We start from the raw sequence: 21637 nt of genomic DNA, 5'->3' as shown, positions 1-21637 counted from the left end.
TCTACTTTTAGGACTTGTGTGAAAATCTGATGATGTTTTAGGTCATATTTATGCAGAAATATAGAAAATTCTAAAGCGTTCGCAAACTTTCAAGCACCACTGTATAATCATACTATGTTGTGGTATGTCCCTGATGTGGGTGGAATACTGAAGCACGGCAGGCGGGAAATGAGGTGTACTTTTGCTTTTCAGCTTGCTTTACTGTTTCACAGTCGTACTCTGAGACACACAACACACAGACATGCTCTGGTCAGGAGAGATTCCCCTTCTTTGCTCTCTCCCTCCCTTTCTATCCTCCGTTGTCACTGCAAAACACACATGCACATTAATCGATAATAGGTGTACTGACTTTGCCAATCACCTTCCCTGGCCCTGCCCTCTATTCACAAACCGACACTTGGCCATGCCCCCACTGCCACATATATGGGTGATTCTTAGACTACGGGCACTTTTATGTCCTTTGATCATATTTTATGAAAGAAAGAAAAAAGGGAAATTTCACACCTTTATAGTTATCTTTACAATGAGAGTGTTTTAGGAAATTTGTACTGGTAGTGTATGATGACTTTTTCACCTTTTTCAACATCATTATATATGCAAATGTTGCTGTTTTGTGGTTGTCCCACACCCAGACTTTTGATCTTCAATGATAAAAATTAATTGTAAAAAAATGTTTTTTCTAATGTTTTAAAATGTCACTGAATAAAGTAATGTCCCTTTAAAACACTGTAATGTCCCTTTAAAAGGTTTGTATGAAAGATTGTTTGGGTAGTTTCTGTAGAGATGAACAGTGACACCAGAGAACATGTCTGATATGCAGGGAATTTTGACTTCATCCATCAACTTTTGAAGAAAAGCCAAGGTAAATATAGCTTGAAATGAAAATATTTTTATTGCATGTCATTTCCAAACATGCCGTAACGTCAACTGAGTTTGTAAATAAGTTGTTTTTTTAACGCACATAGATGTATTTTGCGTGCACAAAATGCTAGATACCACTTCTTAGCTAATATAAGATGTTAGCGTAGATTTTTCCTCAAAAAACTGTAGGATTGTAATTTCCACCACCGTAATTTCCACCACATTGCATTCTTGGGTGGAAATTACAATGGTGTGGTGGAAATTACATTTATGCATGCAGGCGAAATTCTTAGATCCCCATACACTGCCTTTGCTCTCTCACACACTCAACTCATGCTCTCCCCACACATTCAGCCTATGCACACACTTCACACACTCAGTCTACTCTCCCCCATCACATCCTGTCCATGCTCTCCCACATCCACATCACTGAATGCTCTCTCACACCACAGACACGCATAGACCCCAACTACCTCATGCCCCTTCACATTACCCCACTCATAGCTCACTTCTCACTGACACACACAAAGTTCATGGTGCCCATCGCATCCAGTATAGTCCATGTTGTCCCACACACTCCATCTCCCTTTCACAGAGAGCCCATGTCCAGGCCAACCACCATGGCAGTGTACCCTCACTCACACACACACACACGCTCCTTGCTTAGCTCAGAAAACTGTGAGTAATCAGAATGTTTCAATATCTCATCCAAATGTCTTCAGGTTTACTTGATTGCAAGTTCACATGATGGCTGTGTTGTGATGTTTTCTTTCTTTATTGTGAACAGGGCCGTTGACAGCTTTGGCTGGGCCCGGGACAAAATAATCTGAGTGCCCCCCCCCCAAATAATCTGAGTGCCCCCCCACACACACACATATGCGCGCACGCACATCGCCACACAGCAACCACCCACACCCAACCCCTCTTTTCACAGTCTCCATTCACTCCAACCCTTAAATAACAGGTATTCCAAGCCCATTATAACAGTCAACCATTTTATTTCAACATTTCAACATATTTACAGTTTGAACATTTCTTTAGTCTGCAACTATTCAGGTGCGAAATGCAATGCGCCGGACTTTTGCTGTGGCAAAGTCGTCAATAAGGTCATTGAAGTCCAGCTTCTTTGCAAGTTCGCGCTCTATAGAGAGCATAGCCAGCCCATTGAGCCTCTCCTGTGACATGTTTGAGCGCAGGTAGTTGATAAACCAAAATAATTGTTTACGGGATGGAACTGGGCCTCAATGAGAACGGAGTTATGGCTTTCCCAAAATCTGAACATAGAAGCATCACCACTAGTGATGTGTACAGTGAGTTTTTCAGTGTATTTTTTGTCTTGTTTTTCATAAATGTCCTTTCCGTACTCGATTTAGAATGTTACAAAAAAAATTGACACCCTCCCAACCACGTAACATTAGCCTATCTGACCTGGGGGCTGACATGTTTATTACGGATAAACCAAAAGGATTACAACGTTCCCTGGATATAGAACTGGACCGAGAAGATTTCAAAATCTTAACGTGTAAGCAACAACAATAAAACAGAGGTTGTTTTATTCATTTAGGGCTTATTAGGCTACTTTCATTAATTGCGCTTTTCATACAGGCCTATCATTTTTCACTTGAGCAAGGGAATTGTTTGAAGAGTATCCAGACTAAGCGAAAGTTTAATGTTTTGCAACAGACTAACCTCAAAACACCCCATTTATAGCCCATTTGTTACATTAAACTCTATCTAGCTGGCAGTTTCACATGCCGTCGTATCTACACGGGATGATTTCCAACAAAATAAGGTTTAATTAACAAGAGGCAGCGTTCCACAGGCTTTCAGCTAACCGGAGTCCAGCTCAGCGCAGCTCAGCAAGCGTGCCTAAAACATTTGGATATGATTGCGGGCCAATGTGATATTCTTTGCTTCATTGAGATATATGCAACACAGTGTTATTAAACCGATATGTTTATGAAATAATTCAATGCCCTGTGCATTTCAGTGTTCACTCAGTGTACCCTGCTATCCCCTACTTTATAATTATGAATGGTGCGTCGCGCGTGCTGGGGTTACATTACGGGGCTGGAAAAAAGTTATCTGTGTCTTACCTGGCTCAGCTGCCCCACTGCCTTCACCACCTGCTGCATCATCTGAATCTTTTCTAAAATATCTATGCAGTGAGCCCCTGAGGCTCTTGGCTTCTTCATCTCTTTTTCTCTTTTCTTTTCTCCTGACTTGTACATGTTGGCAAACGGGCTCGCACGCTTATTGTCGAAGCGTTATGATGGAATAGTGCCATGTTATTTGGCGCCTTAATCAAAGACCAAACCATTTCTGCATTAGGGGTGGTAGGTGGGTTCTTGAATCTATTTTCGAAGACAATAAAGGCAAAAGAACCAGAAATCATTCATTGAATGCAAATATAGCACATTTTTCTCCCCCAAATCAACACATTTTGAAATGAAACAGAATGATTAATGGCATCTTCATGAGGGACCAGTTCTGGGCCCCCCCTCATGCCTGGGCCCGGGACAAAATACCCGGTTGTCCCCCCCTGTCGACGGCCCTGATTGTGAATACTGTTCCCAGCCCAATTGACTTGTGTTCTCATTGTGACAACTCCAGCTGCCGCCTTATTTTGTTTGTTTGTTTGTTTGTTTGTTTGTTTGTTTGTTTGTTTGTTTGTTTGTTTGTTTTTAGTGTTCCTGATTAACCATTCACATGCCAACAATGGTCATGCTCTCTTGGCCAACAATGGTCATGCTCTCAGGACAAACCTCCCTCTCTCTGTGTTCAGAATACTTTTCATGATACTGTCAAGACTACTGTTTGTGAACGGTTTCAAAATACTGTTCATGTTGTATGCAATATATGATATGAAATGTATATGAAGTTGTCTTTTTAAAAAGAAAGGTTCAAACATACTAAATGAATTTGTTGAATGGAATTGGGTGCTTCATAAAGTTTTAAAATAAAAGTTTTGTTTTTCTATGGGGTCCATTTATTGTAATTTCCACAACAACCAGTAATTTCCACTACGCCTAGTAATTTCCACCACCCCATTTCTTTTTAAACAAATAGTTACAAAACTCTAATCACTCATTAAAAACATCTGCATAATTTATGAGGTAATGTTCCACTTCAAGTAAAAACACAAGTAGTTACTCCTTGAAGTGTGTCTAACCATTCCAATGTTATATCTCAGGTTGTGGTGGACGTAAGATTCGTGTTTGGTCCTCATCACAATTAATTTTCCTAATCCATAAATTCATGGGAATTACAATATAGGCATAAACTGCTAAAACCATATATGAAATTGGTCTTCCAGTGAAAAGAAATGATGTGTATCATACTATTTTAAAATAAATGACAAATATTTACGTGATGGAAATTACATTTGTGCAAGGGGAGTCGGGAAATCTGTTAAAAATCACCAACTTGTCTTAGAATATCAGTGTGTTCTCTTATGAACCATCAAACTAGACTAGTTGTGTTTACCTATCCCAGTGTGACAATTTATATTTTCACACTTTTTTCCCCTTCAAGTTCACAAGGCCAATAGTGCCCATAGTTAAAGAATCACCCATATATAATTAACTACTATGTAAGTTTTATATAGTATGTAAGTATAATCAATCCTGAATCCGGCGGGAGAGAAAGTCTGCCACCACTATCTGCGGCTCCGGCCTATGGACCACCTCAAATTTAAATGGCTGGAGGGCAAGATATCAACGGGTGAGCCGCGCATTGGCATCCCTCATGTGGTGGAGCCACTGGAATGGTGCATGGTCCGAACAGAGGGTGAAAGGGTGCCCCAGCAAGTAGTATCGGAGGGTGAGGACTGCCCACTTGATGTCCAGGCATGCCTTCTCAATGGTGCTGTACTTACTTTCATGCATCAAGAGCTTACAACTGATGTACAGCACTGGACATTCCTCACCCTCCACCCTCTGGGACAAAATGGCCCCCAGCACTCTGTCTGATGCGTCTGTCTGTAAAATAAAAGGAAGAGAGAAGTCAGGGGAGTGTAAAAGTGACGCCCCCACACAGTGCAGTTTTGACTTTGGTGAAGGCCTGTTGGCACTGCTCCATCCACTGTACTGGATCTGGTGCTCCCTTTTTAGTGAGATCAGTCAACAGGCTGGTGATGTCTAAATAATTAGGTATGAACCTACGATAGTAGCCAGCCAGCCCCAGGAACTGTCTCACCCTCTTTTTGGTCTTGGGCCTCGGGCAGGCCACAAGTGCTGCAGTCTTGTCAATTTGGGGACACGCCTGCCCATGACCGAAGTGGAAACCCAGATACCCTACTTCCACCCATCCAACCATACACTTTTTCAGGTTAGCCGTGAGCCCTGAATGCCTCAGTAACTCCAGGATGGCCCTAAGGTGTTCTAGGTGTCACGGCCAATCGTTGCTATATATAATAATGTCGTCTAGGTTGGTGGCAGCATAGGCGACATGGGGGCAGAGGATCTTGTCCATGAGCCGCTGCAACATAGGGGGAGCCCCAAATAACCTGAAAGGAAGCATGACAAATTGGTGGTGGCACTCACTTCACATCTGATGAAGACGTTGGAGCGGCTCTTCCTCAGCCTCCTCAGACCCCAGGTACAATATGCCCAGGACTGTCTGCAGTTTGCGTACCGGGCAGGTGTCGGTGTGGAAGATGCCATCCTCTACCTGCTACACTGAGCCCACTCACTAAGGGAAATGGCACAGTGAGGATCCTCTTCTTGGACTTCTCGAGTGCCTTCAACACCATCCAGCCCCTATTGTTTCAGGACAAACTGAACAGGATGCGAGTGGACCCCTGCCTGGTCACCTGGATCTCCAGCTACCTCACTGACAGGCCGCAGTAGGTCAGGCTGAAGAACATCACATCTGATACTGTGATTAGCAGTACCGGAGCACCCCAGGGCACGGTGCTGGCCCCTCTTCTCTTCACCCTGTACACCGCGGACTTCTGTTACAACTAGGAGCTGTGTCACATTCAGAAGTTTGCCGATGACACATCCATCATTGGGTGTATCAGTGACGACAGAGAGGAGGAGTATAGGAGCCTGGTGAGGGACTTTGCTGTGTGGTGCAACAGGAACCATCTGCAGCTCAACACCTCGAAGACCAAGGAGCTGGTCATTGACTTTGGGAGGTCCAGACCAAGGTCACGACCAGTTCTGATCGAGGGAGTCGAGGTGGAGGCTGTGGATTCCTACAAGTACCTCGGGCTGTGGCTGGACAGCAAGCTGGACTGGACTTGCAACACCAAACACTTATACAGGAAGGGACAGAGGAGGCTATACTTCCTTAGGAGGCTGCGGTCCTTTAACATCTGCAGGAAACTCCTGTGGATGTTCTATCAGTCTGTGGTCGCCAGTGTCCTATTTTACACCGTGGTGTGCTGGGGGGGGGGGCAGCACATCCAAGAAGGACACATCCAGGCTGGACAAACTGATCAGGCGGGCCGGCTCTGTGGTCAGCATGAAGCTGGACTCTCTGGTGACGGTGGCAGAGAAGAGGTCTATGGACAAACTACTGAACATCATGGACGATGCCAGTCACCCTCTGCACACAGTCATCAGCAACCAGAGGAGCCTGTTCAGTGACAGAATGCTCCTTCCCAAGTGCAGGACGAACAGACTTAAAAACTCCTTTGTCCCTCATGCCATCAGACTGTCCCCCCCTCTGGGGGGGAGGAGGGGTAACAGGAGGACAGAGGATGGGAAGGAGCAGTAGCCTAGCCTAACAATAAGCAATACCGGACAATGTGCAATATAATGTGCAATATAAAGTGCAATATCTCCCCTGCCACCGCCCCTCCCCTTCTCCCCACCTTTTTTCCCCCTCCTTCCCCCCTCTCCCCCTTCCTCTCTTCCCCATATCTTATTCTTTTTATATTTGTATATGTAAATACTTAATTTATTTTAATTTATCTAGAAGTTTTCTCTATTTCTTTTCTCTGTTTATCTGTAATGATTGCTGCTGGAATCTTAATTTCCCTGAGGGAACCTGCCCAAAGGGATCAATAAAGTTTTATCTAATCTAATCTAATCTAATCTAATCTAAACGGTGCAGAAAAGGCCATTTTCTCTCGTGATAGTGGAGTCCAGGGGATCTGCCAATATCCCTTTGTCAAATCCACAGTCAAATAAAAGCGACCAGCACCTAATCAATTGAGCAACTCATTAATGCGAGACATTGGGCACGTGTCGAATTTAGACACAACATTGACTTTTCTATAGTCCACACAGAACTGGACCGACCCATCTGTCTTGGGGACCAGGACCACTGGGCTGCTCTCGTCAATGTGGGACTCCTTGATTATGCCCATTTTGTGCATGGAGTTTGTCTTGAACCACCTTTTTTTGTGTTTGGGCAAGCGGTATGGGAGGCTACACACCACCACCCTTGGGGCTGTCTTAATGTGGTGTTCTATGAGGTGGGTGTGGCCGGGAAGGGGCGAGAACACGAAATTCCATTTTCAACCTGGCTACCTCTGTGAGAGGTGGTCTCCACAGAGGACCAGAGCAGTTTGAGTAATTATTTTTGTTTTTACTTCCAGCCCCAGCTCTGCCTTCTCCAGAAATACTGATGACAGCGCTATGGGGAACCCCTCATTCCCATGTTTTAACAGGTTCAAGTGGTATATTTGTAGTGCCCCACCCCTATCCATTCACCTCACCTCATAGTCGACGTCCCTGATTCACCAAGTGACCTCAAAGCGCCCTTGCCAATTGGCAATCAATTTTGAGCTCGAAGTGGGCAATAAGATGAATTTCACTGTGCTCGAAGTGTGCATGTGACAAATAAAGTTTTCTTCTTCTAATACGAGTACTTTATCTCCTGGTGTGAACTCTCTAAGGAGCGTGGCCCTGTTGTACAGCTGGGCTTGACGTTCTTTTGCCTGCCATAAATTCTCCTGGGTTAAGTGCATGAGGGTGTGGAGGTTTACGTGCAGGTCAAGAACATACCAAATTTCATTTTTACTAGTTGAAAGTCCCTTCTCCCAATTTTCCTGAAGCATGTCCAAAATGCCATGAGGTTTATGGCCAAATAACAATTCAAATTGGGAAAATCCCGTGGAGGCTTGCAGGACCCCTCGTATAACAGTCTTGAGGGAATAACAGCGTCTCGAGCCATTTATCCCAATTACGTACATCTTCACTTACAAATTTCCAAATAAAATTTGAGTGTTTGATTGAACTGTTCTACCAAGCCATCTGTTTGTTTGCGATAGACACGTGCAGATGGATTAATTTGCCAGGGCCCAGAGCATTTACTTTGAATAAATTAGAGTTTAGAACCCATACAGTTCACAAAATGTGCGTGACATAAACGTAGTACCTTGGTCAGTCAAGATTTCTTTGGCAATCCCGACTTGGGAGATAATGCGGAAGAGTGTCTCCGCAATACTGTGTGCTGAAATATTGTGGAGAGGCACCACTTCTGGATATCATGTTGCATAGTCCACCAGGACTAAAATAAAGCAATATCCCCATGCTGACCAATCTAATGGCCTGACAAGATCCGTGCCAATTCTCTTGAAGGGGGTCTCAATTAGAGGGAGACGGCGCAAAGGCGCTTTTGGCATGGCTGCTGAATTTACTAGTTGGCATTCTCTGTATGCCATGCACCACCGATGGACAACCCCGCGAATCCCTGACCAATAGAACTGGGCCATTTTTCAGGCTAGTGTTTTATCTTAACCACCACCTATACACAATGCTTTTCCCCCGAAATAGGATGTGGATGGACACTAGTGGATATTTGTGAACATCCCTTTGCACACACAAAACCTTCACCACGAGTGCTCTCCCCAATGCCTCACCTTGCACCAAGCTTTAGTGGACTGAGGTCTGATTACAGCCGGAATCCACCAATGTGTGGCACATATCCCCTTGAATATTCACTGGTATATGATATGCTCCAGCCCGATCGAGGGCAGTCTCTGGTGTGTTGGGGATCCGGACCACAGCTCCCACCTCCATTGCAGAGCACTGGCCCTGGAGATGCCCAGGTTCCCTGCAGCGCCAGCACACTGGCCCAGGCTTCACCTCTGCACCAGTGATATGGGAGTCACTCACCTGAGGGGGAGAAGACACAGACACAGAAGGGGAAGACAGGAGGGGGACACCAGAGGTGCGGCAAGCCGGCTGTGTGGGGGCCAGCCCTCACCTCTGTGGTGGGGGAACGGAGCAGGGACGGGAAGAGGTGGGAAAGGGAGAAGGAGAGAGAAAAAGAGAAGAGGTGGAATGACCACCTGCCACCGGAACTGCTGCCAAATGGTCCTCCGCCAACTTGATGACTTGATCCAGCAATGTCAGGTGGTGGCACTGGACCCACTCCACCGTTCCTTCTGGAAGGCGTGCAATTAACTGTTCCAGTGTCACTATGTCGATGATTCCCTCAGAGTTGTGGTCGTCTGCCCAGTAGGCGTCCCAGAGGTGTTGGCTGAAGGCAAACGGCCGACTAATTTCATCCAGTGTCAATGTGCAGAAGTGCTGGCGTTGTTGTTCTGGGGAGCGGCCAACACACTGCAGGATGGCTCGTTTCAAGTCGGCATAAACCAGCCGGCTGTTGTCGGGGAGCTGTTGCGTGGCGAGCTGTACCTCTCCCATCAGCAGCGGTAATAGACAGGCTGCGCGTTGCTCAACCAGCCACCCCCATGCTTCGGCCGCCTGCTCGAAGAGTGCGATGAATGCGTCCAGATTGTCATGTGGTCCTATGTTCTTTAACGTGACGTGGGGTGGCTCCGCTGCGGTGGTGGTTGAGGAACCCACCTACGCGAGCAGGTGCCAGAATGCCTGGCGATCTTCCCACTGGGGCAGCAGCAAGACTTTGAACCATTGTTCCTGCTCCTTCCAGAGGGCAATCAGCACTTGATCCTGGCTCTGTTGGGCGGCAGCGAGGGCATGGATTAAGTCTTTAAGCAGGGAGGACTCCATGGGGTGGTTCCCTTCAGTGTCCCGACCACTGTGGTTTGTCCCCAATGTGGGTGGAATAATGAAGTGTGGCAGGCAGGAAATGAGGTGAACACAGACTTTATTTTGTGGTTTTCTTTACTTTCGCTTTTCAGCTTGCTTTATTGTTTCACAGTTTCACTCTGAGACACAGGGGCGTGTTTAGCCTATTTTTGGGGGTGCTCAAGCACCCCCAAAAACGAGCTCAGCACCCCCTAGCTCAGCACCCTCAAAAACACTGCTTTTGGACGTAATTTTCAGAAATAAGTGCCCTTGCGCACTGCACAATGAATGTGTGCGCGGGCGTGTGTGTGTTCTTGAATTCACCTGTTACATGATAGTTCTATGACCAGTAAAATACCTCTCCTCCTTGTGTCCCCTCTGATTGAGTTGCCTGTCCGCGCGAGTGCTTGCTACGACATGGTGTTTTTTTTAACTGGATTCCACGCCGATGAGGAACTCGAAGTAGCACCTGAGTATTACTGGCATAGCGAGATGTGAAGGTACGGACTGGAGTTACAATTGTTAAACACAACACAATAATATGCATAATGCAATATTGATGTTCCCTGGTCTATGAACAGAATGATAAAAACAACATTTATCATCCATATCGAGATACTTTTGTGCAGAGCTGTACAAGTGCTACGGTGCTAGACCACCGTGTGTTAGTCAATTTTATTTAATGTAACATAGTGTTTACTAATGTAAACTAATGTAAAATCATAATAATACACACTATTATTACACAATACACAATAACACATTAATTAACAATTACCACTGTTCAAAATGAATAGCTCCAACATTACAAATGCAGTAGTAGGTCTTGTTTAGTTAAAAATATAACGTAAATATTTGTGTCAGTGGTTGTAAATGTGTAGATATCATAGTTTATTGGGTCAGCTTCTGTTAAAACATTGCATAAGTCTAGTCTTGTCTAGTCTAGTCTTCTTGTCTAGTTAAGTCTAGTCTAAATGCGGAATAAACGTGGAAGCACTGTCGTTCAAGCCAGGTGCCTCTGTCAGCTCTGGGGGCTAAGCACCCCCAAAGATCAGATGCTAGAATTGCCCCTGCTGAGACACATACACACACAACACACAGACATGCTTTGGTCGGGAGAGATTCCCCTTCTTCGCTCTCTCCCTCCTTTTCCATCCCCCATTGTCACTGCAAAACACACACACACACACACACACACACACACACACACACACACACACACACATTAATTGACCACAAGTGTAATGACTTTGCCACTCACCTTCCCTGGCCCCACCCTCCATTCACAAACCAACGCTTGGCCACGCCCCCACTGCCACATATGTATAATCAACTACTATGTAAGTTTTACTATGGTATAATCAATCCTGAAAATTATTAATGATTGAAAACTCTATTTTGTACCATTATTTAAAAACCTTGTAAACTGAACACATTATAAACTAATAATAGCATAGGCCTAAAAGTGTCAAACTATAGCTCTCACAGATTAGATTTATTGACTTTATGTGTCATGTTGCTATGGCCATTTACATTAGCTTTTTCTCCCTGACTCTTCTAGTCGGGATGCACAAGATATCCTACCATCTCACAGCAGAGTCTGAACTCTTCAAGTATTCCTGTAGTTTGACATAAATATGGGAACTTAACATTTATTAAAATTGTGAAAGAAATATTTATTTTTGTGACCAGAGAAGCCTACACTCTCAAATGCATAGGGGGTAATTTCTCACTTATTCTGCTCTGTGCAACGGTCTTTGTGCTTTTTTGACCGCATATGTCTCTATATTTAGATTTTTATTTGAAAATTAGTTTAGTGTGTAAAAATATTTGTGAGATTGTTCTTGTGACAGCTTGGATAAGACGGTTCTTACAACTATAGTCACACAATTATGTTCATGCATTGAGGGAGTGGTATTTTAATCCCAGAAGGATTATGCATTCTTGGAAAAGGTGTGGCTCACACTCAGGTACCAATGTACCGTAAATAGACTATACTGCCATCAGCAGTCTCCAAATACCAACTACACCCCATATCTTAAGCTTCACAAATGTTTTGACTTACAGTATGTTAGCAGTTCAAATGTATGTATGATCCCTACATATTAATTTATATTCTCTTGTAGTGTGAGTTTTAATGAGTTAAAAGATGAGTTTAACAAGAGCCTTTTTTTCAGCTGCAGAGGATTTCTCATGCCTCAAGGGATGGGACATATTATGCAAATATGCCCCAACAAATGCAAGTTAAAACCACATATAAACAATATCCACAATATCCAGAAACAATTGCAATCCAGCCACTGGGGGTGCAAAAGCGTACTCTTGCTGCCGGTCCCAAGCCCGGATAAATGGAGAGGGTTGTGTCAGGAAGGGCATCCGGTGTAAAACTGTGCCAAATCTTACATGCAGATTGAAAAGAGAAATACCATACCGGATCAGTCGAGGCCCAGGTTAACAACGGCCGGCTCCAGTACTGTTGGTCAACAGGGTGCTGGTGGAAAGTATGCTACTGTTGCACCAAAACGGAGAAGGAGAAAGAGGGGGGGAGGCGTGTTAGGAGACAGAGTGAAAGATGGAAGGGAAGGAGCTTAGAACTGAGGGTAGGAACACTGAATGTGGGAACATTGACTGGTAGAGTGAGAGAGTTAGCAGGTATGATGGAAAGAAGGAAGTTGGACATTTTGTGTGTGCAGGAGATGAGGTGGAAGGGAAGCAAGGCCAAGAACATTGGAGGTGGATGCAAGTTGTTTTGTTTTATTATGGAGTGGATGGAAACAGAAATGGTGTTGGTATTGTTTTGAGGGGAGAGTTGGTCAACAGTGTGATTGATGTGAGGAGGGTGTCAGATAGAGTGATGGGCATGAAGTCGGAGATTCAAGGAGTGGTAATCAATGTTGTGTGTGTGTATGCCCCACAGGTTGGATGTGAGAATGAAGAGAAAGAGTTTTTCTGGGGAAAGATGGATGAAGTGAAGTGGGAGAAAATATACCGAGGGAGGAGCGCATGTTCATAGGAGCAGATTTCAATGGACATGTTGGCGAGGGAAACAGAGGAGATGAGGATGTGATGGGCAGGTATGGTGGAAGAGAGAGAAATGTGGAAAGGCAAATGGTGGTTAATTTTTCAAAGAGGATGAATTTGGCAATAGTCAATACATACTTTGAGAAGAAAGAGCAGCACAGGGTGACATTTAAGAGTAGAGGAAAATCTACACAGGTGAACTACATACTCTGCAGAAGGGGTAACCTGAAAGAGATTGGAGACTGTAAAGTGATGGCGGGGAGAGTGTAGCTAGACAACATCGAGTGGTCGTGTGTAGGATGAGCTTGAAAGTGAAAAAGAGGAAGCGTGAAATAGTGGAGCTGAAGATTAAGTGTGGAAACTAAAAGAGGTTGAACATCAGAAGGAGTTTAGGGAAGAAATGAGACAAGCATTGAGTGGTAATGGAAGTCTGCCAGAAGATTGGGATACTACTGCTATACCAGTAAGAGAGGCAGCAAGGAAGGTGCTAGGGTGGTCATCGGGAAGGAGGAAGGAAGACAAGGAGACATGGTGGTGGAACAAAGAAGTGCAGGAAATTATAAAAGAGAAGAGGCTAGCAAAGAAGAATTGGGATGATCAGAGAGATGAGGAAAGCAGGCTGTTACACAGAGAGATGAGACAGAAGGCAAAAAGAGCGGTAGCGAAGGCGAAAGCAGATGCATACCAGAAGTTGTATGAAAGACTGGAGATCAAAGAAGGAGAGAAAGACCTGTACAGACTAGCTAGGCAGGAAACAGGGAAGCGAGGGATGTACAGCAGGTAAGAGTGATGAAAGATGTAAATGTGCTGACAAACAAAGAGAGTGTATTAAGAAGGTGGAAAGAGTACTTTGAGGATTTATTAAATGAGGAGAATCCAAGACAGAAAAGGTCAGAGTCATTGGAGACAGCAAATCAGGAAGTAGAGTTGGTTAGTAAGAATGAGGTGAGGGCAGCCATGAAAAGAATGAAGACTGGGAAAGCAGTTGGACCAGATGGTATCCCGGTTGAGGCTTGGAGATGTTTGGGTGAGACAGCTGTGGAGTTCCTAAAGAGGTTGTTTAATAAGATCTTAGAGAATGAGAAAATGCTGAATGAATGGAGAAAGAGTGTTCTCGTCCCAATATACAAGAATAAGGGAGATGTACAGAGCTGCAGTAATTACAGAGGGATAAAATTGATGAGCCACACAATGAAGTTATGGGAAAGGGTATTGGAGGCGAGATTGAGAAGAGAGGTAGCAATCTGTGAACAGCAGTACGGGTTTATGCCAAAGAAGAGCATGTTGGATGTGATTTTTGCTTTTAGAATGTTAATGGAGAAGTATAGGGAAGGCCAGAGAAAGCTACATTGTGTGTTTGTAGACCTGGAGAAGGCATACGATAGAGTGCCAAGAGATGAGTTATGGTATTGTATGAGAAAGTGTGGCGTGAATGAGAAGTATATTAGAGTGGTGCAAGACATGTATGAGAACAGTGAAACAGCAGTGAGGTGTGCAGTTGGAATGACTGAACGGTTCAAGGTGAAGGTGGGACTTCATCAAGGATCTGCTTTGAGTCCTTTCTTGTTTGCCATAGTGATGGATAGCTTGACGGACAAAGTGATGCAAGAGTCACCATGGAACATGATGTTTGCGGATGATATTGTGATATGTGGTGAAAGTAGAAAGGAGGTTGAGCTGGGTTTGGAGAGATGGAGGTATGCATTGGAACAAAGAGGAATGAAGGTGAGCAGTAGCAAAACAGAATGCATGTGCATCAATGAGAATGGGGATGAGTCCTTTCTTGTTTGCCATAGTGATGGATAGCTTGACGGATGAAGTGAGTGAAGATGCAAGGTGTAGACGTAAAGAAAGTTGGTGAATTCAAGTACCTGGGGTCAACTGTGCAGGAAAATGGGGGCTGTGATAGTGAGGTAAGAAAGAGAGTGCAGGCAGGGTGGAGCAGTTGGGGAAGGATTTTGGGAGTCATTTGTGATAGGAAAGTCCCAGCAAAAGTGAAAGGTAAGATGTATAGATCAGCTGTGATGTATGGATTGGAGACAGTGCCCTTAATGAAGATACAGGAGGCAAAGTTGGAGGTGGCAGAGTTGAGGATGCTAAGGTTTGCGATGGGAGTGACAAGGTTGGACAGGATAAGGAATGAGCACATCAGAGGGATAGCACATGTGGAGAGCTTGGAAATTAAGCTAAGAGAGATGAGACTGAGATGGTATGGGCACATCCTGAGAAGAGATGCAGAGCATGTTGGAAGGAGAATGTTGAGGATGGAGCTGCCAGGCACATGAAAATGAGGAAGGCCAAAAAGGAGATACGTGGATGTGGTGAGAGAGGACATGAAAGTCACAGGTGTGGTAGAGAAGAATGCGGAAGACAGGGAGCAATGAAGACGAAAGATCTGCTGTGGCGACTCCTAATCGGGATCAGCCAAAAGAAGAAGAAGAAAAAGATCCAGAAACAATTGTGCCTTCTCTGGCCCCGAACTCATTTATGGTGGACTGAGGCATAATGGAAAACTGTCCTGTTGTCTGATGAAATTAAATTTAAAATCATGGACACCGTATCCTCCAGGCTAAAGAGGAGAGGGAGCATCCAGCTTGTTATCAGAGCACAGTTCAAAAGCCAGCATCTGTGATGGTATGTAAGTAGCAGCTTGCACATCTGGGAAGGCTCCAAACAACATTCTGCACATATTAAAACTGCATGGCTCTGTAGTAAGAGTCCAGGTGCTAAACTGGCCTGCCTGCAGTTCTGACCTGTCTCCGACTAAAAACATTTGGTATATTATGAAATGCAAAATACAACAAAGGAGACCCTGAACTGTTGAGCAACTGAAATTGTATATCAGTCAAGAATGGGACAACATTTCACTTTCAATACTACAGCACTTGGTCTCCTCAGTTCCCAAACATTTACAGAGTATTGTTAAAAGTAGAGGTGGTGCAACACAGTGGTAAACATGCCTCTGTCTCATATATATTTTTCCAAAAAGAATAAAATTTCTCAGTTTCAACATTTGATATGTTGTCTTTATCCTCTTCAGACATAATGTGTACAATTGTACACATGAAGTTCCATAGCATGAAGTTCCATAGTATTTTTTCTTGTGTCCAAAGGGGATATATTATTTTCAATGAAATATAGGGTTTCCATGATTTGCAAATCATCGCATGCTCTTTTTATTTCCATTTTATACAGTGACCCAACTTTTTTTGGAATTAGGGTTGTAATACAAATGTAATGTAACTCGCGTAATGGCACATACTGGTACCAGATACTAAATAGCAATAGTTCAGGTAATGTTAGCCTAAAATATGTCAACAAAGCAGGTGATGCTAGCTGTTCACTCTAATTCTCAAATAGTCTTTGATTTCACTTTAAAAAACAAAAATATTGACGTAACTACATACACATGTCAGTGTGCTATATCCATATTGTAAATCAATGCATTTATTGACTACTATTTACTAAAATTTGCAGTTCTTTCTCTCTGTATTTGTGTATCCAAATTGCCTGCCAAGAACTTCCTGGAACTACCTGAAGTCTATATAATATCACATGACAATCAAATATTTTGGACCCCCATTGACATGATTTTCTCTCTACATGGCTCTGATCTACTTGTGGCAAATTCAGCTGATTAGACATGATTATAAAGGCATACACCTTTTGTGTATGAGGTCCACAATTCACTGTGCATGCTAGACAAAATGCAAACCTAGGAACTCTCCATAGACCTTTGGGCAAAGGTGCAATTGTATGCAAGGGTTTAAAACGATTTCTAAAGTTTTGAATGTTCCCAGGAGCACAGTGGGATCCATCATTGTGAAATGGAAGAAGTTTGGAGCCACCAGGGCTCTTCCTAGAGCTGAAATTCAGTAACCAGCCCAGAAGGCCCTTGGTCTGGGAGGTGGCCAAGAAACTAATGGCCACTCTAACAGAGGTTCAGAAGTCTTCCAAATAGATGGGGGAACCTGCTGGAATGACAATCATCTCAGGAACTCCATCAAATAAGCCTTGATGGTAGAATAGCTTGAACAAAGCCACTCCTGATTAAAAGGCATATGGCAACTAGATAAGACCACCCCTACATAATCCATTATAGATAATGGAATTTTGGGAATTTGAAACCTTTATTCGTCACATGTACATGTGACGAATAAAGGTTTCAAATTCCCAAAATTCCATTAGAGCATAGTGAAATTCTCTCTCTTCATATAACCCATCTAGTGATTTGAGTACAAATACCCAGGGAGCAGTGGAGGATTAGACATCTTGCTCAAGGGCACTTCAGCCAAGAATGTAGCGGGAAAGTACTCCCCCCACCCACACATTTTTCCTGCTGGTCCAGGGACTCGAACCAGTGACCTTTTGGTCCCAAAGCTGCTTAGGCCATGGCTTCCACATGGATTTTTATCATTATTGATAATTGTGTGTAAATTTGTGGCCAAAGGTCAACTTAATCCATTTTAAATGAAATCTATAACACAAAGTATGCAGAAACAGAAGGGGTCTGACTACTTCCCAAGCCCACTGTATGATGGTACAGTAGGTAAACTGACAGTACACTCAGCAATAACTGATATTGCTTAGTGCTGCTGATCACTGGAGATATTATGTTCTTGACATAATATGGATTACTACAGTTGTTGAATAGGGCTATTTACTATATTTTTATTATTTATGATTTACTGTTTGGTCTCAAACACATTAAGAAGGCAAGAAGGCACTAGTTAACTTTTGATGAGGCACACCTGTTAATTGAAAAGCATTCCAGGTGACTACCTCATGAAGCTGGTTAAGATAATGCCAATGGTGTGCAAAGCACCATCAAGGTGGCTACTTTGAAGAATCTAAAATATCAAACATATTTTAACACTTTCCTGTTTACCACATAATTCGATATATGTCCCATATGTTATTTCATATTTGACTAGTACTGTACATGGGATCTGTACTTTTCTTAGATTCTTCCATAAGAGTTAGTACATGAATGGAATATCCTTCTGAAGGACAACCCATGCTGACAGAAATACCAATTTTTGTCCACAGTATAAACAGAAGCAGTATAAACAGGAATCAATGGCTCAGAAGTCAATAAAGGTATTGTCAATATGATATATAATGGATGAATGAGCCCAGGGGCGGTCCTGGGGGCGGGCCGACCGGGCAGCCGCCCGGGGCGGCATCGGGGGGGGGGGGGGGCCGCACGAACGCGAAAAAAAAAACAGAAACGGTCCCCCCCCCCAAAAAAAAGGTCCCACCCCCCCCAAAAAAAACCCGAAAAAAAAAAAAAAAAGACGGGCGGGGTGGGGGGGTGAACATTTTGGATGGGGAAGCCCAATACCAAAGTTGCGCAGGTGACGTCATCAGTGTGTGTGTGTGTGTGTGTGTGTGTGCGCCTAACTTGTCGTAGCCCCATAATATGCACAATCCCGCCAGCGGAACGTTGTACTAGTCATCAAAAAGACTTTACTACCATAGTCCTACACTACTATGACATTACACAGAGTCTTAAGTAATACATTACGACTTGATCATTGCCATTCTGGTAACAGCAAATTTATAACGGGCCGTGTCCGCGACGTACAACACACGACGAGAAATGTTTAAACGACCATGTAAAGCTGTTAACATTCTGTTGGCTAATACAGAGCCCAACGCGGGGGGGCGGCACGAGCGCGGGCGCGAAAAAACAAAAAAAACAAAAAACGGTCCCCCCCCAAAAAAAACCCGAAAAAAAAAAAAGACGGGCGGGGGGGCGCCAGCAGGGGGTTTCGCCCGGGGAGTAAATCACTCTACGATCGCCACTGAATGAGCCCTTTTGACAGGAAATGACTAAAGAACAGGAAGTATTTGTTCAGTACTTAGGGGAGGGAGCCCTCTGCTGATGTGGAAATGTCACAACATGAGCTGGTGTATCATAGCTTGATACAATCCTTGTTTTTAATCCTTGCACTTTAAGGGAAATTGATTTTCCTACACAGCAAGCAGCAGAAACGTAAGGTGCAGCACTGTAAATCTAATTATCTATACACAATCAGCCTCAGGCCACCACTCTCATAAACCGTTCCCCATTTATAATTTATAATTGTAATTAGAAATTAAAACTACAAACCTATATTAAATATGATTGGATTATATTAAATATAATATTCAGTGATGTGTTTCTGAAGAATTAGCTCTGAATAGTTTGGCTTCATGGTAATAGGAAGAAAAGGCAATAAAGTGCTCATTACACTCTTATTTGCACTATGACTGATTACTGCCAACTGCACTACCTCACTACCTCCCACACTGAGAGCTGTATATTCTATTACTTGTTCTTATTGGTAATGTTTTATTTCTTTTGGTATTTTGTATTTTAGTTTTTTATACGAATAATGCTATTTAGTTTTTGTATTAATCTTGTGCAATGCGGAAATGTTACTGGATACCTTGAATTTCCCTCTGGGATTAATAAAGTAAGTAAGTAAGTAAGTAAGTAAGTAAGTAAGTAAGTAAGTAAGTAAGTAAGTAAGTAAGTCTGTCTGTCTGTCTGTCTGTCTGTCTGTCTATCTATCTATCTATCTATCTAATGTTCAATAACACTGGACTTATTGAACCATAGGGAAATTAAATAAACACCACAAATAAACTACTTAAAGGGAACCTGCAGCCAAAAAAAAAAAAAATAGACATACGTAGGCTAGAAATATTACACATTTTGCACAAATGCATTTTGACTACCCTGTATTGTCACACTGCGTTGCATAAAGCAGTGCCTTAAAATTATTTTGTATTCCTGCTCACTCAAGGGCGCAGCCATATTGCTGGTGTCAAAGGTCAGCATGATGTCATATCATTGATAGGTTTCCTCAGCCAGTATCAAACCTCCCCTTTATCTCCAAGAGCCTAGAAAAAGCTGTCGCACAGCAGTTATGCTTATATTTACACAGGAATAACATCCATGAAATGTATCAGTCAGGATTTAGACCTCATCATAGCACAGAGACAGCACTGGTTAAAGTAGTAAATGACCTACTGTTGGCATCTGATCAGGGCTGTGTCTCGCTGCTTGTGTTGCTTGACCTTAGTGCAGCATTTGATACCACTAATCATTCCATTCTCCTGGATAGGCTAGAAAATGTTGTGGGAATTAAGGGAACAGCCCTCTCCTGGCTCAGCTCTTATTTAACTGATTGCTATTTGTATGTTGATGTAAATGGTGATTTTTCTAGACATACTGATTTTTTTCTTTATATACTATCTCATCTCATCTCATCTCATCTCATCTCATCTCATCTCATTATCTCTAGCCGCTTAATCCTTCTACAGGGTCGCAGGCAAGCTGGAGCCTATCCCAGCTGACTACGGGCGAAAGGCGGGGTACACCCTGGACAAGTCGCCAGGTCATCACAGGGCTGCTTTATATACTAGTGCATCTCAAAAAATTAGAATATTGTGAAAAAGTTCAATATTTTCCATCAGTTATTTAAGAAAGTGAAAATGTTATATATTATAGACTCATTACACATAAACTAAAATGTTTCAAGCATTTTTCTCATCTCTCGGGCGGCTAACCTGTATGTGGCGCATTGGGCGGCGCCAATCTCCGTTTCCATAGCCCTCAGCCTCTCGCCTATTACATAGCTAGGGTTACAGTGGGGGGCTAGTCCTCTGGTAACCACGAGAGTTTAACTCCCTATGCACATCTGTATTGCAGCGTGCCTTGCCAGAAGGTACCATTTTTATGACGGTCTTTGGTATGACCCGACCGTGAATAGAACTCCCGATCTCCCGATCGAGAGGCGGACACGCTACCACTAGGCCACTAGCCGGTCAAGCATTTTTCTATTTTAATTTTAATCAGTATGGCATACAGTACAAAAACATTTAAAAAAATCTCAAAATATTAGAATATTTTTATTTTGAGTTTGAGTAAAACAGTATGAACACAGTGTATCTCTCGGTCTAGTTCAGCACACACAACCACAATCATGGGGAAGACTGCTGACTTGACTGTTGTCCAGAAGATGATCACTGATGCCCTCCACAAGGAGGGTAAGCCACAAAAGGTCATTGCTGAAAAGGGTGGCTGGAAAAGGTGCACAAGCAACAGGAATGGCCGCCGTCTTGAGAGGATTGTCAAGAAAAGTTGATTCAAGAACTTGGGAGAGCTTCACAAGGAGTGGACTGAGGCTGGTGTCAGTGTATCAAGACCCATCACGAACAGACATCTTCAAGAAAGGGGATACAATTTTCACATTCCTAATATCAAGCTATTCCTGAGCCAGAGACAATGTCAGAAGTGTCTTATCTGGGCTAAGGAGAGAAAGAAATGGACTGTTGCTCAGTGGTCCAAAGTCCTCTTTTCAGATGAAAGTACATTTTGCATTTAATTTGAAAATCACGGTTCTAGAGTCTGGAGGAAGAGTGGAGAGGCACAGAATCCAAGGTGTTTGAAGCCCAGTGTGAAGTTTCCACAGTCTGTGATGATTTGGGGTGCCATGTCATCTGCTGGTGTTGGTCCACTGTATTTTATCAAGTCCAAAGTCAACACAGCCATCTACCAGGAGATTTTAGAGCACTTCATGCTTCCATCTGCTGACGAGCTTTTTGGAGATGCTGATTTCTTTTTCCAGCAGGATTTAGCACCTACCCACAGTGCCAAAACTACTACCAAATGGTTTGCTGACCATGATATTACTGTGTTTGATTGGCCAGCCAACTTGCCTGACCTGAACCCCATAGAGAATCTATGGAGTATTGTCAAGAGGAAGATGAGAAACACCCGACCCAATACGCTGAAGGCCACTATCAAAGCA

At 43.5% G+C, this 21637-nt stretch overlaps 1 protein-coding gene across 7 annotated transcripts in view; it reads left to right on the top strand.

Annotated features, from left to right (window-relative positions):
- gnb3b (guanine nucleotide binding protein (G protein), beta polypeptide 3b) overlaps positions 1-21637 on the top strand; it is a 48922-nt gene continuing 27285 nt past the window's right edge. For 5 of the 7 annotated variants that reach the window (XM_060904834.1, XM_060904827.1, XM_060904829.1 and 2 more), the window contains exon 1: positions 1-862. The gene's annotated coding sequence lies outside the window, so the exon portion shown is untranslated. Of the gene's footprint in view, positions 863-10199; positions 10313-12435; positions 15472-21637 lie in introns of those variants that run through there. The other 2 variants (XM_060904831.1, XM_060904835.1) reach the window with 2 other exon arrangements.

Source organism: Neoarius graeffei, chromosome 22 (genome assembly GCF_027579695.1).
Source record: "Neoarius graeffei isolate fNeoGra1 chromosome 22, fNeoGra1.pri, whole genome shotgun sequence".
In the NCBI taxonomy this organism is placed as follows: Eukaryota; Metazoa; Chordata; class Actinopteri; order Siluriformes; family Ariidae; genus Neoarius; species Neoarius graeffei.
The sequence above is the reverse complement of the archived record's forward strand: the minus strand, read 5'-3'. Positions and strand labels throughout refer to the sequence as shown.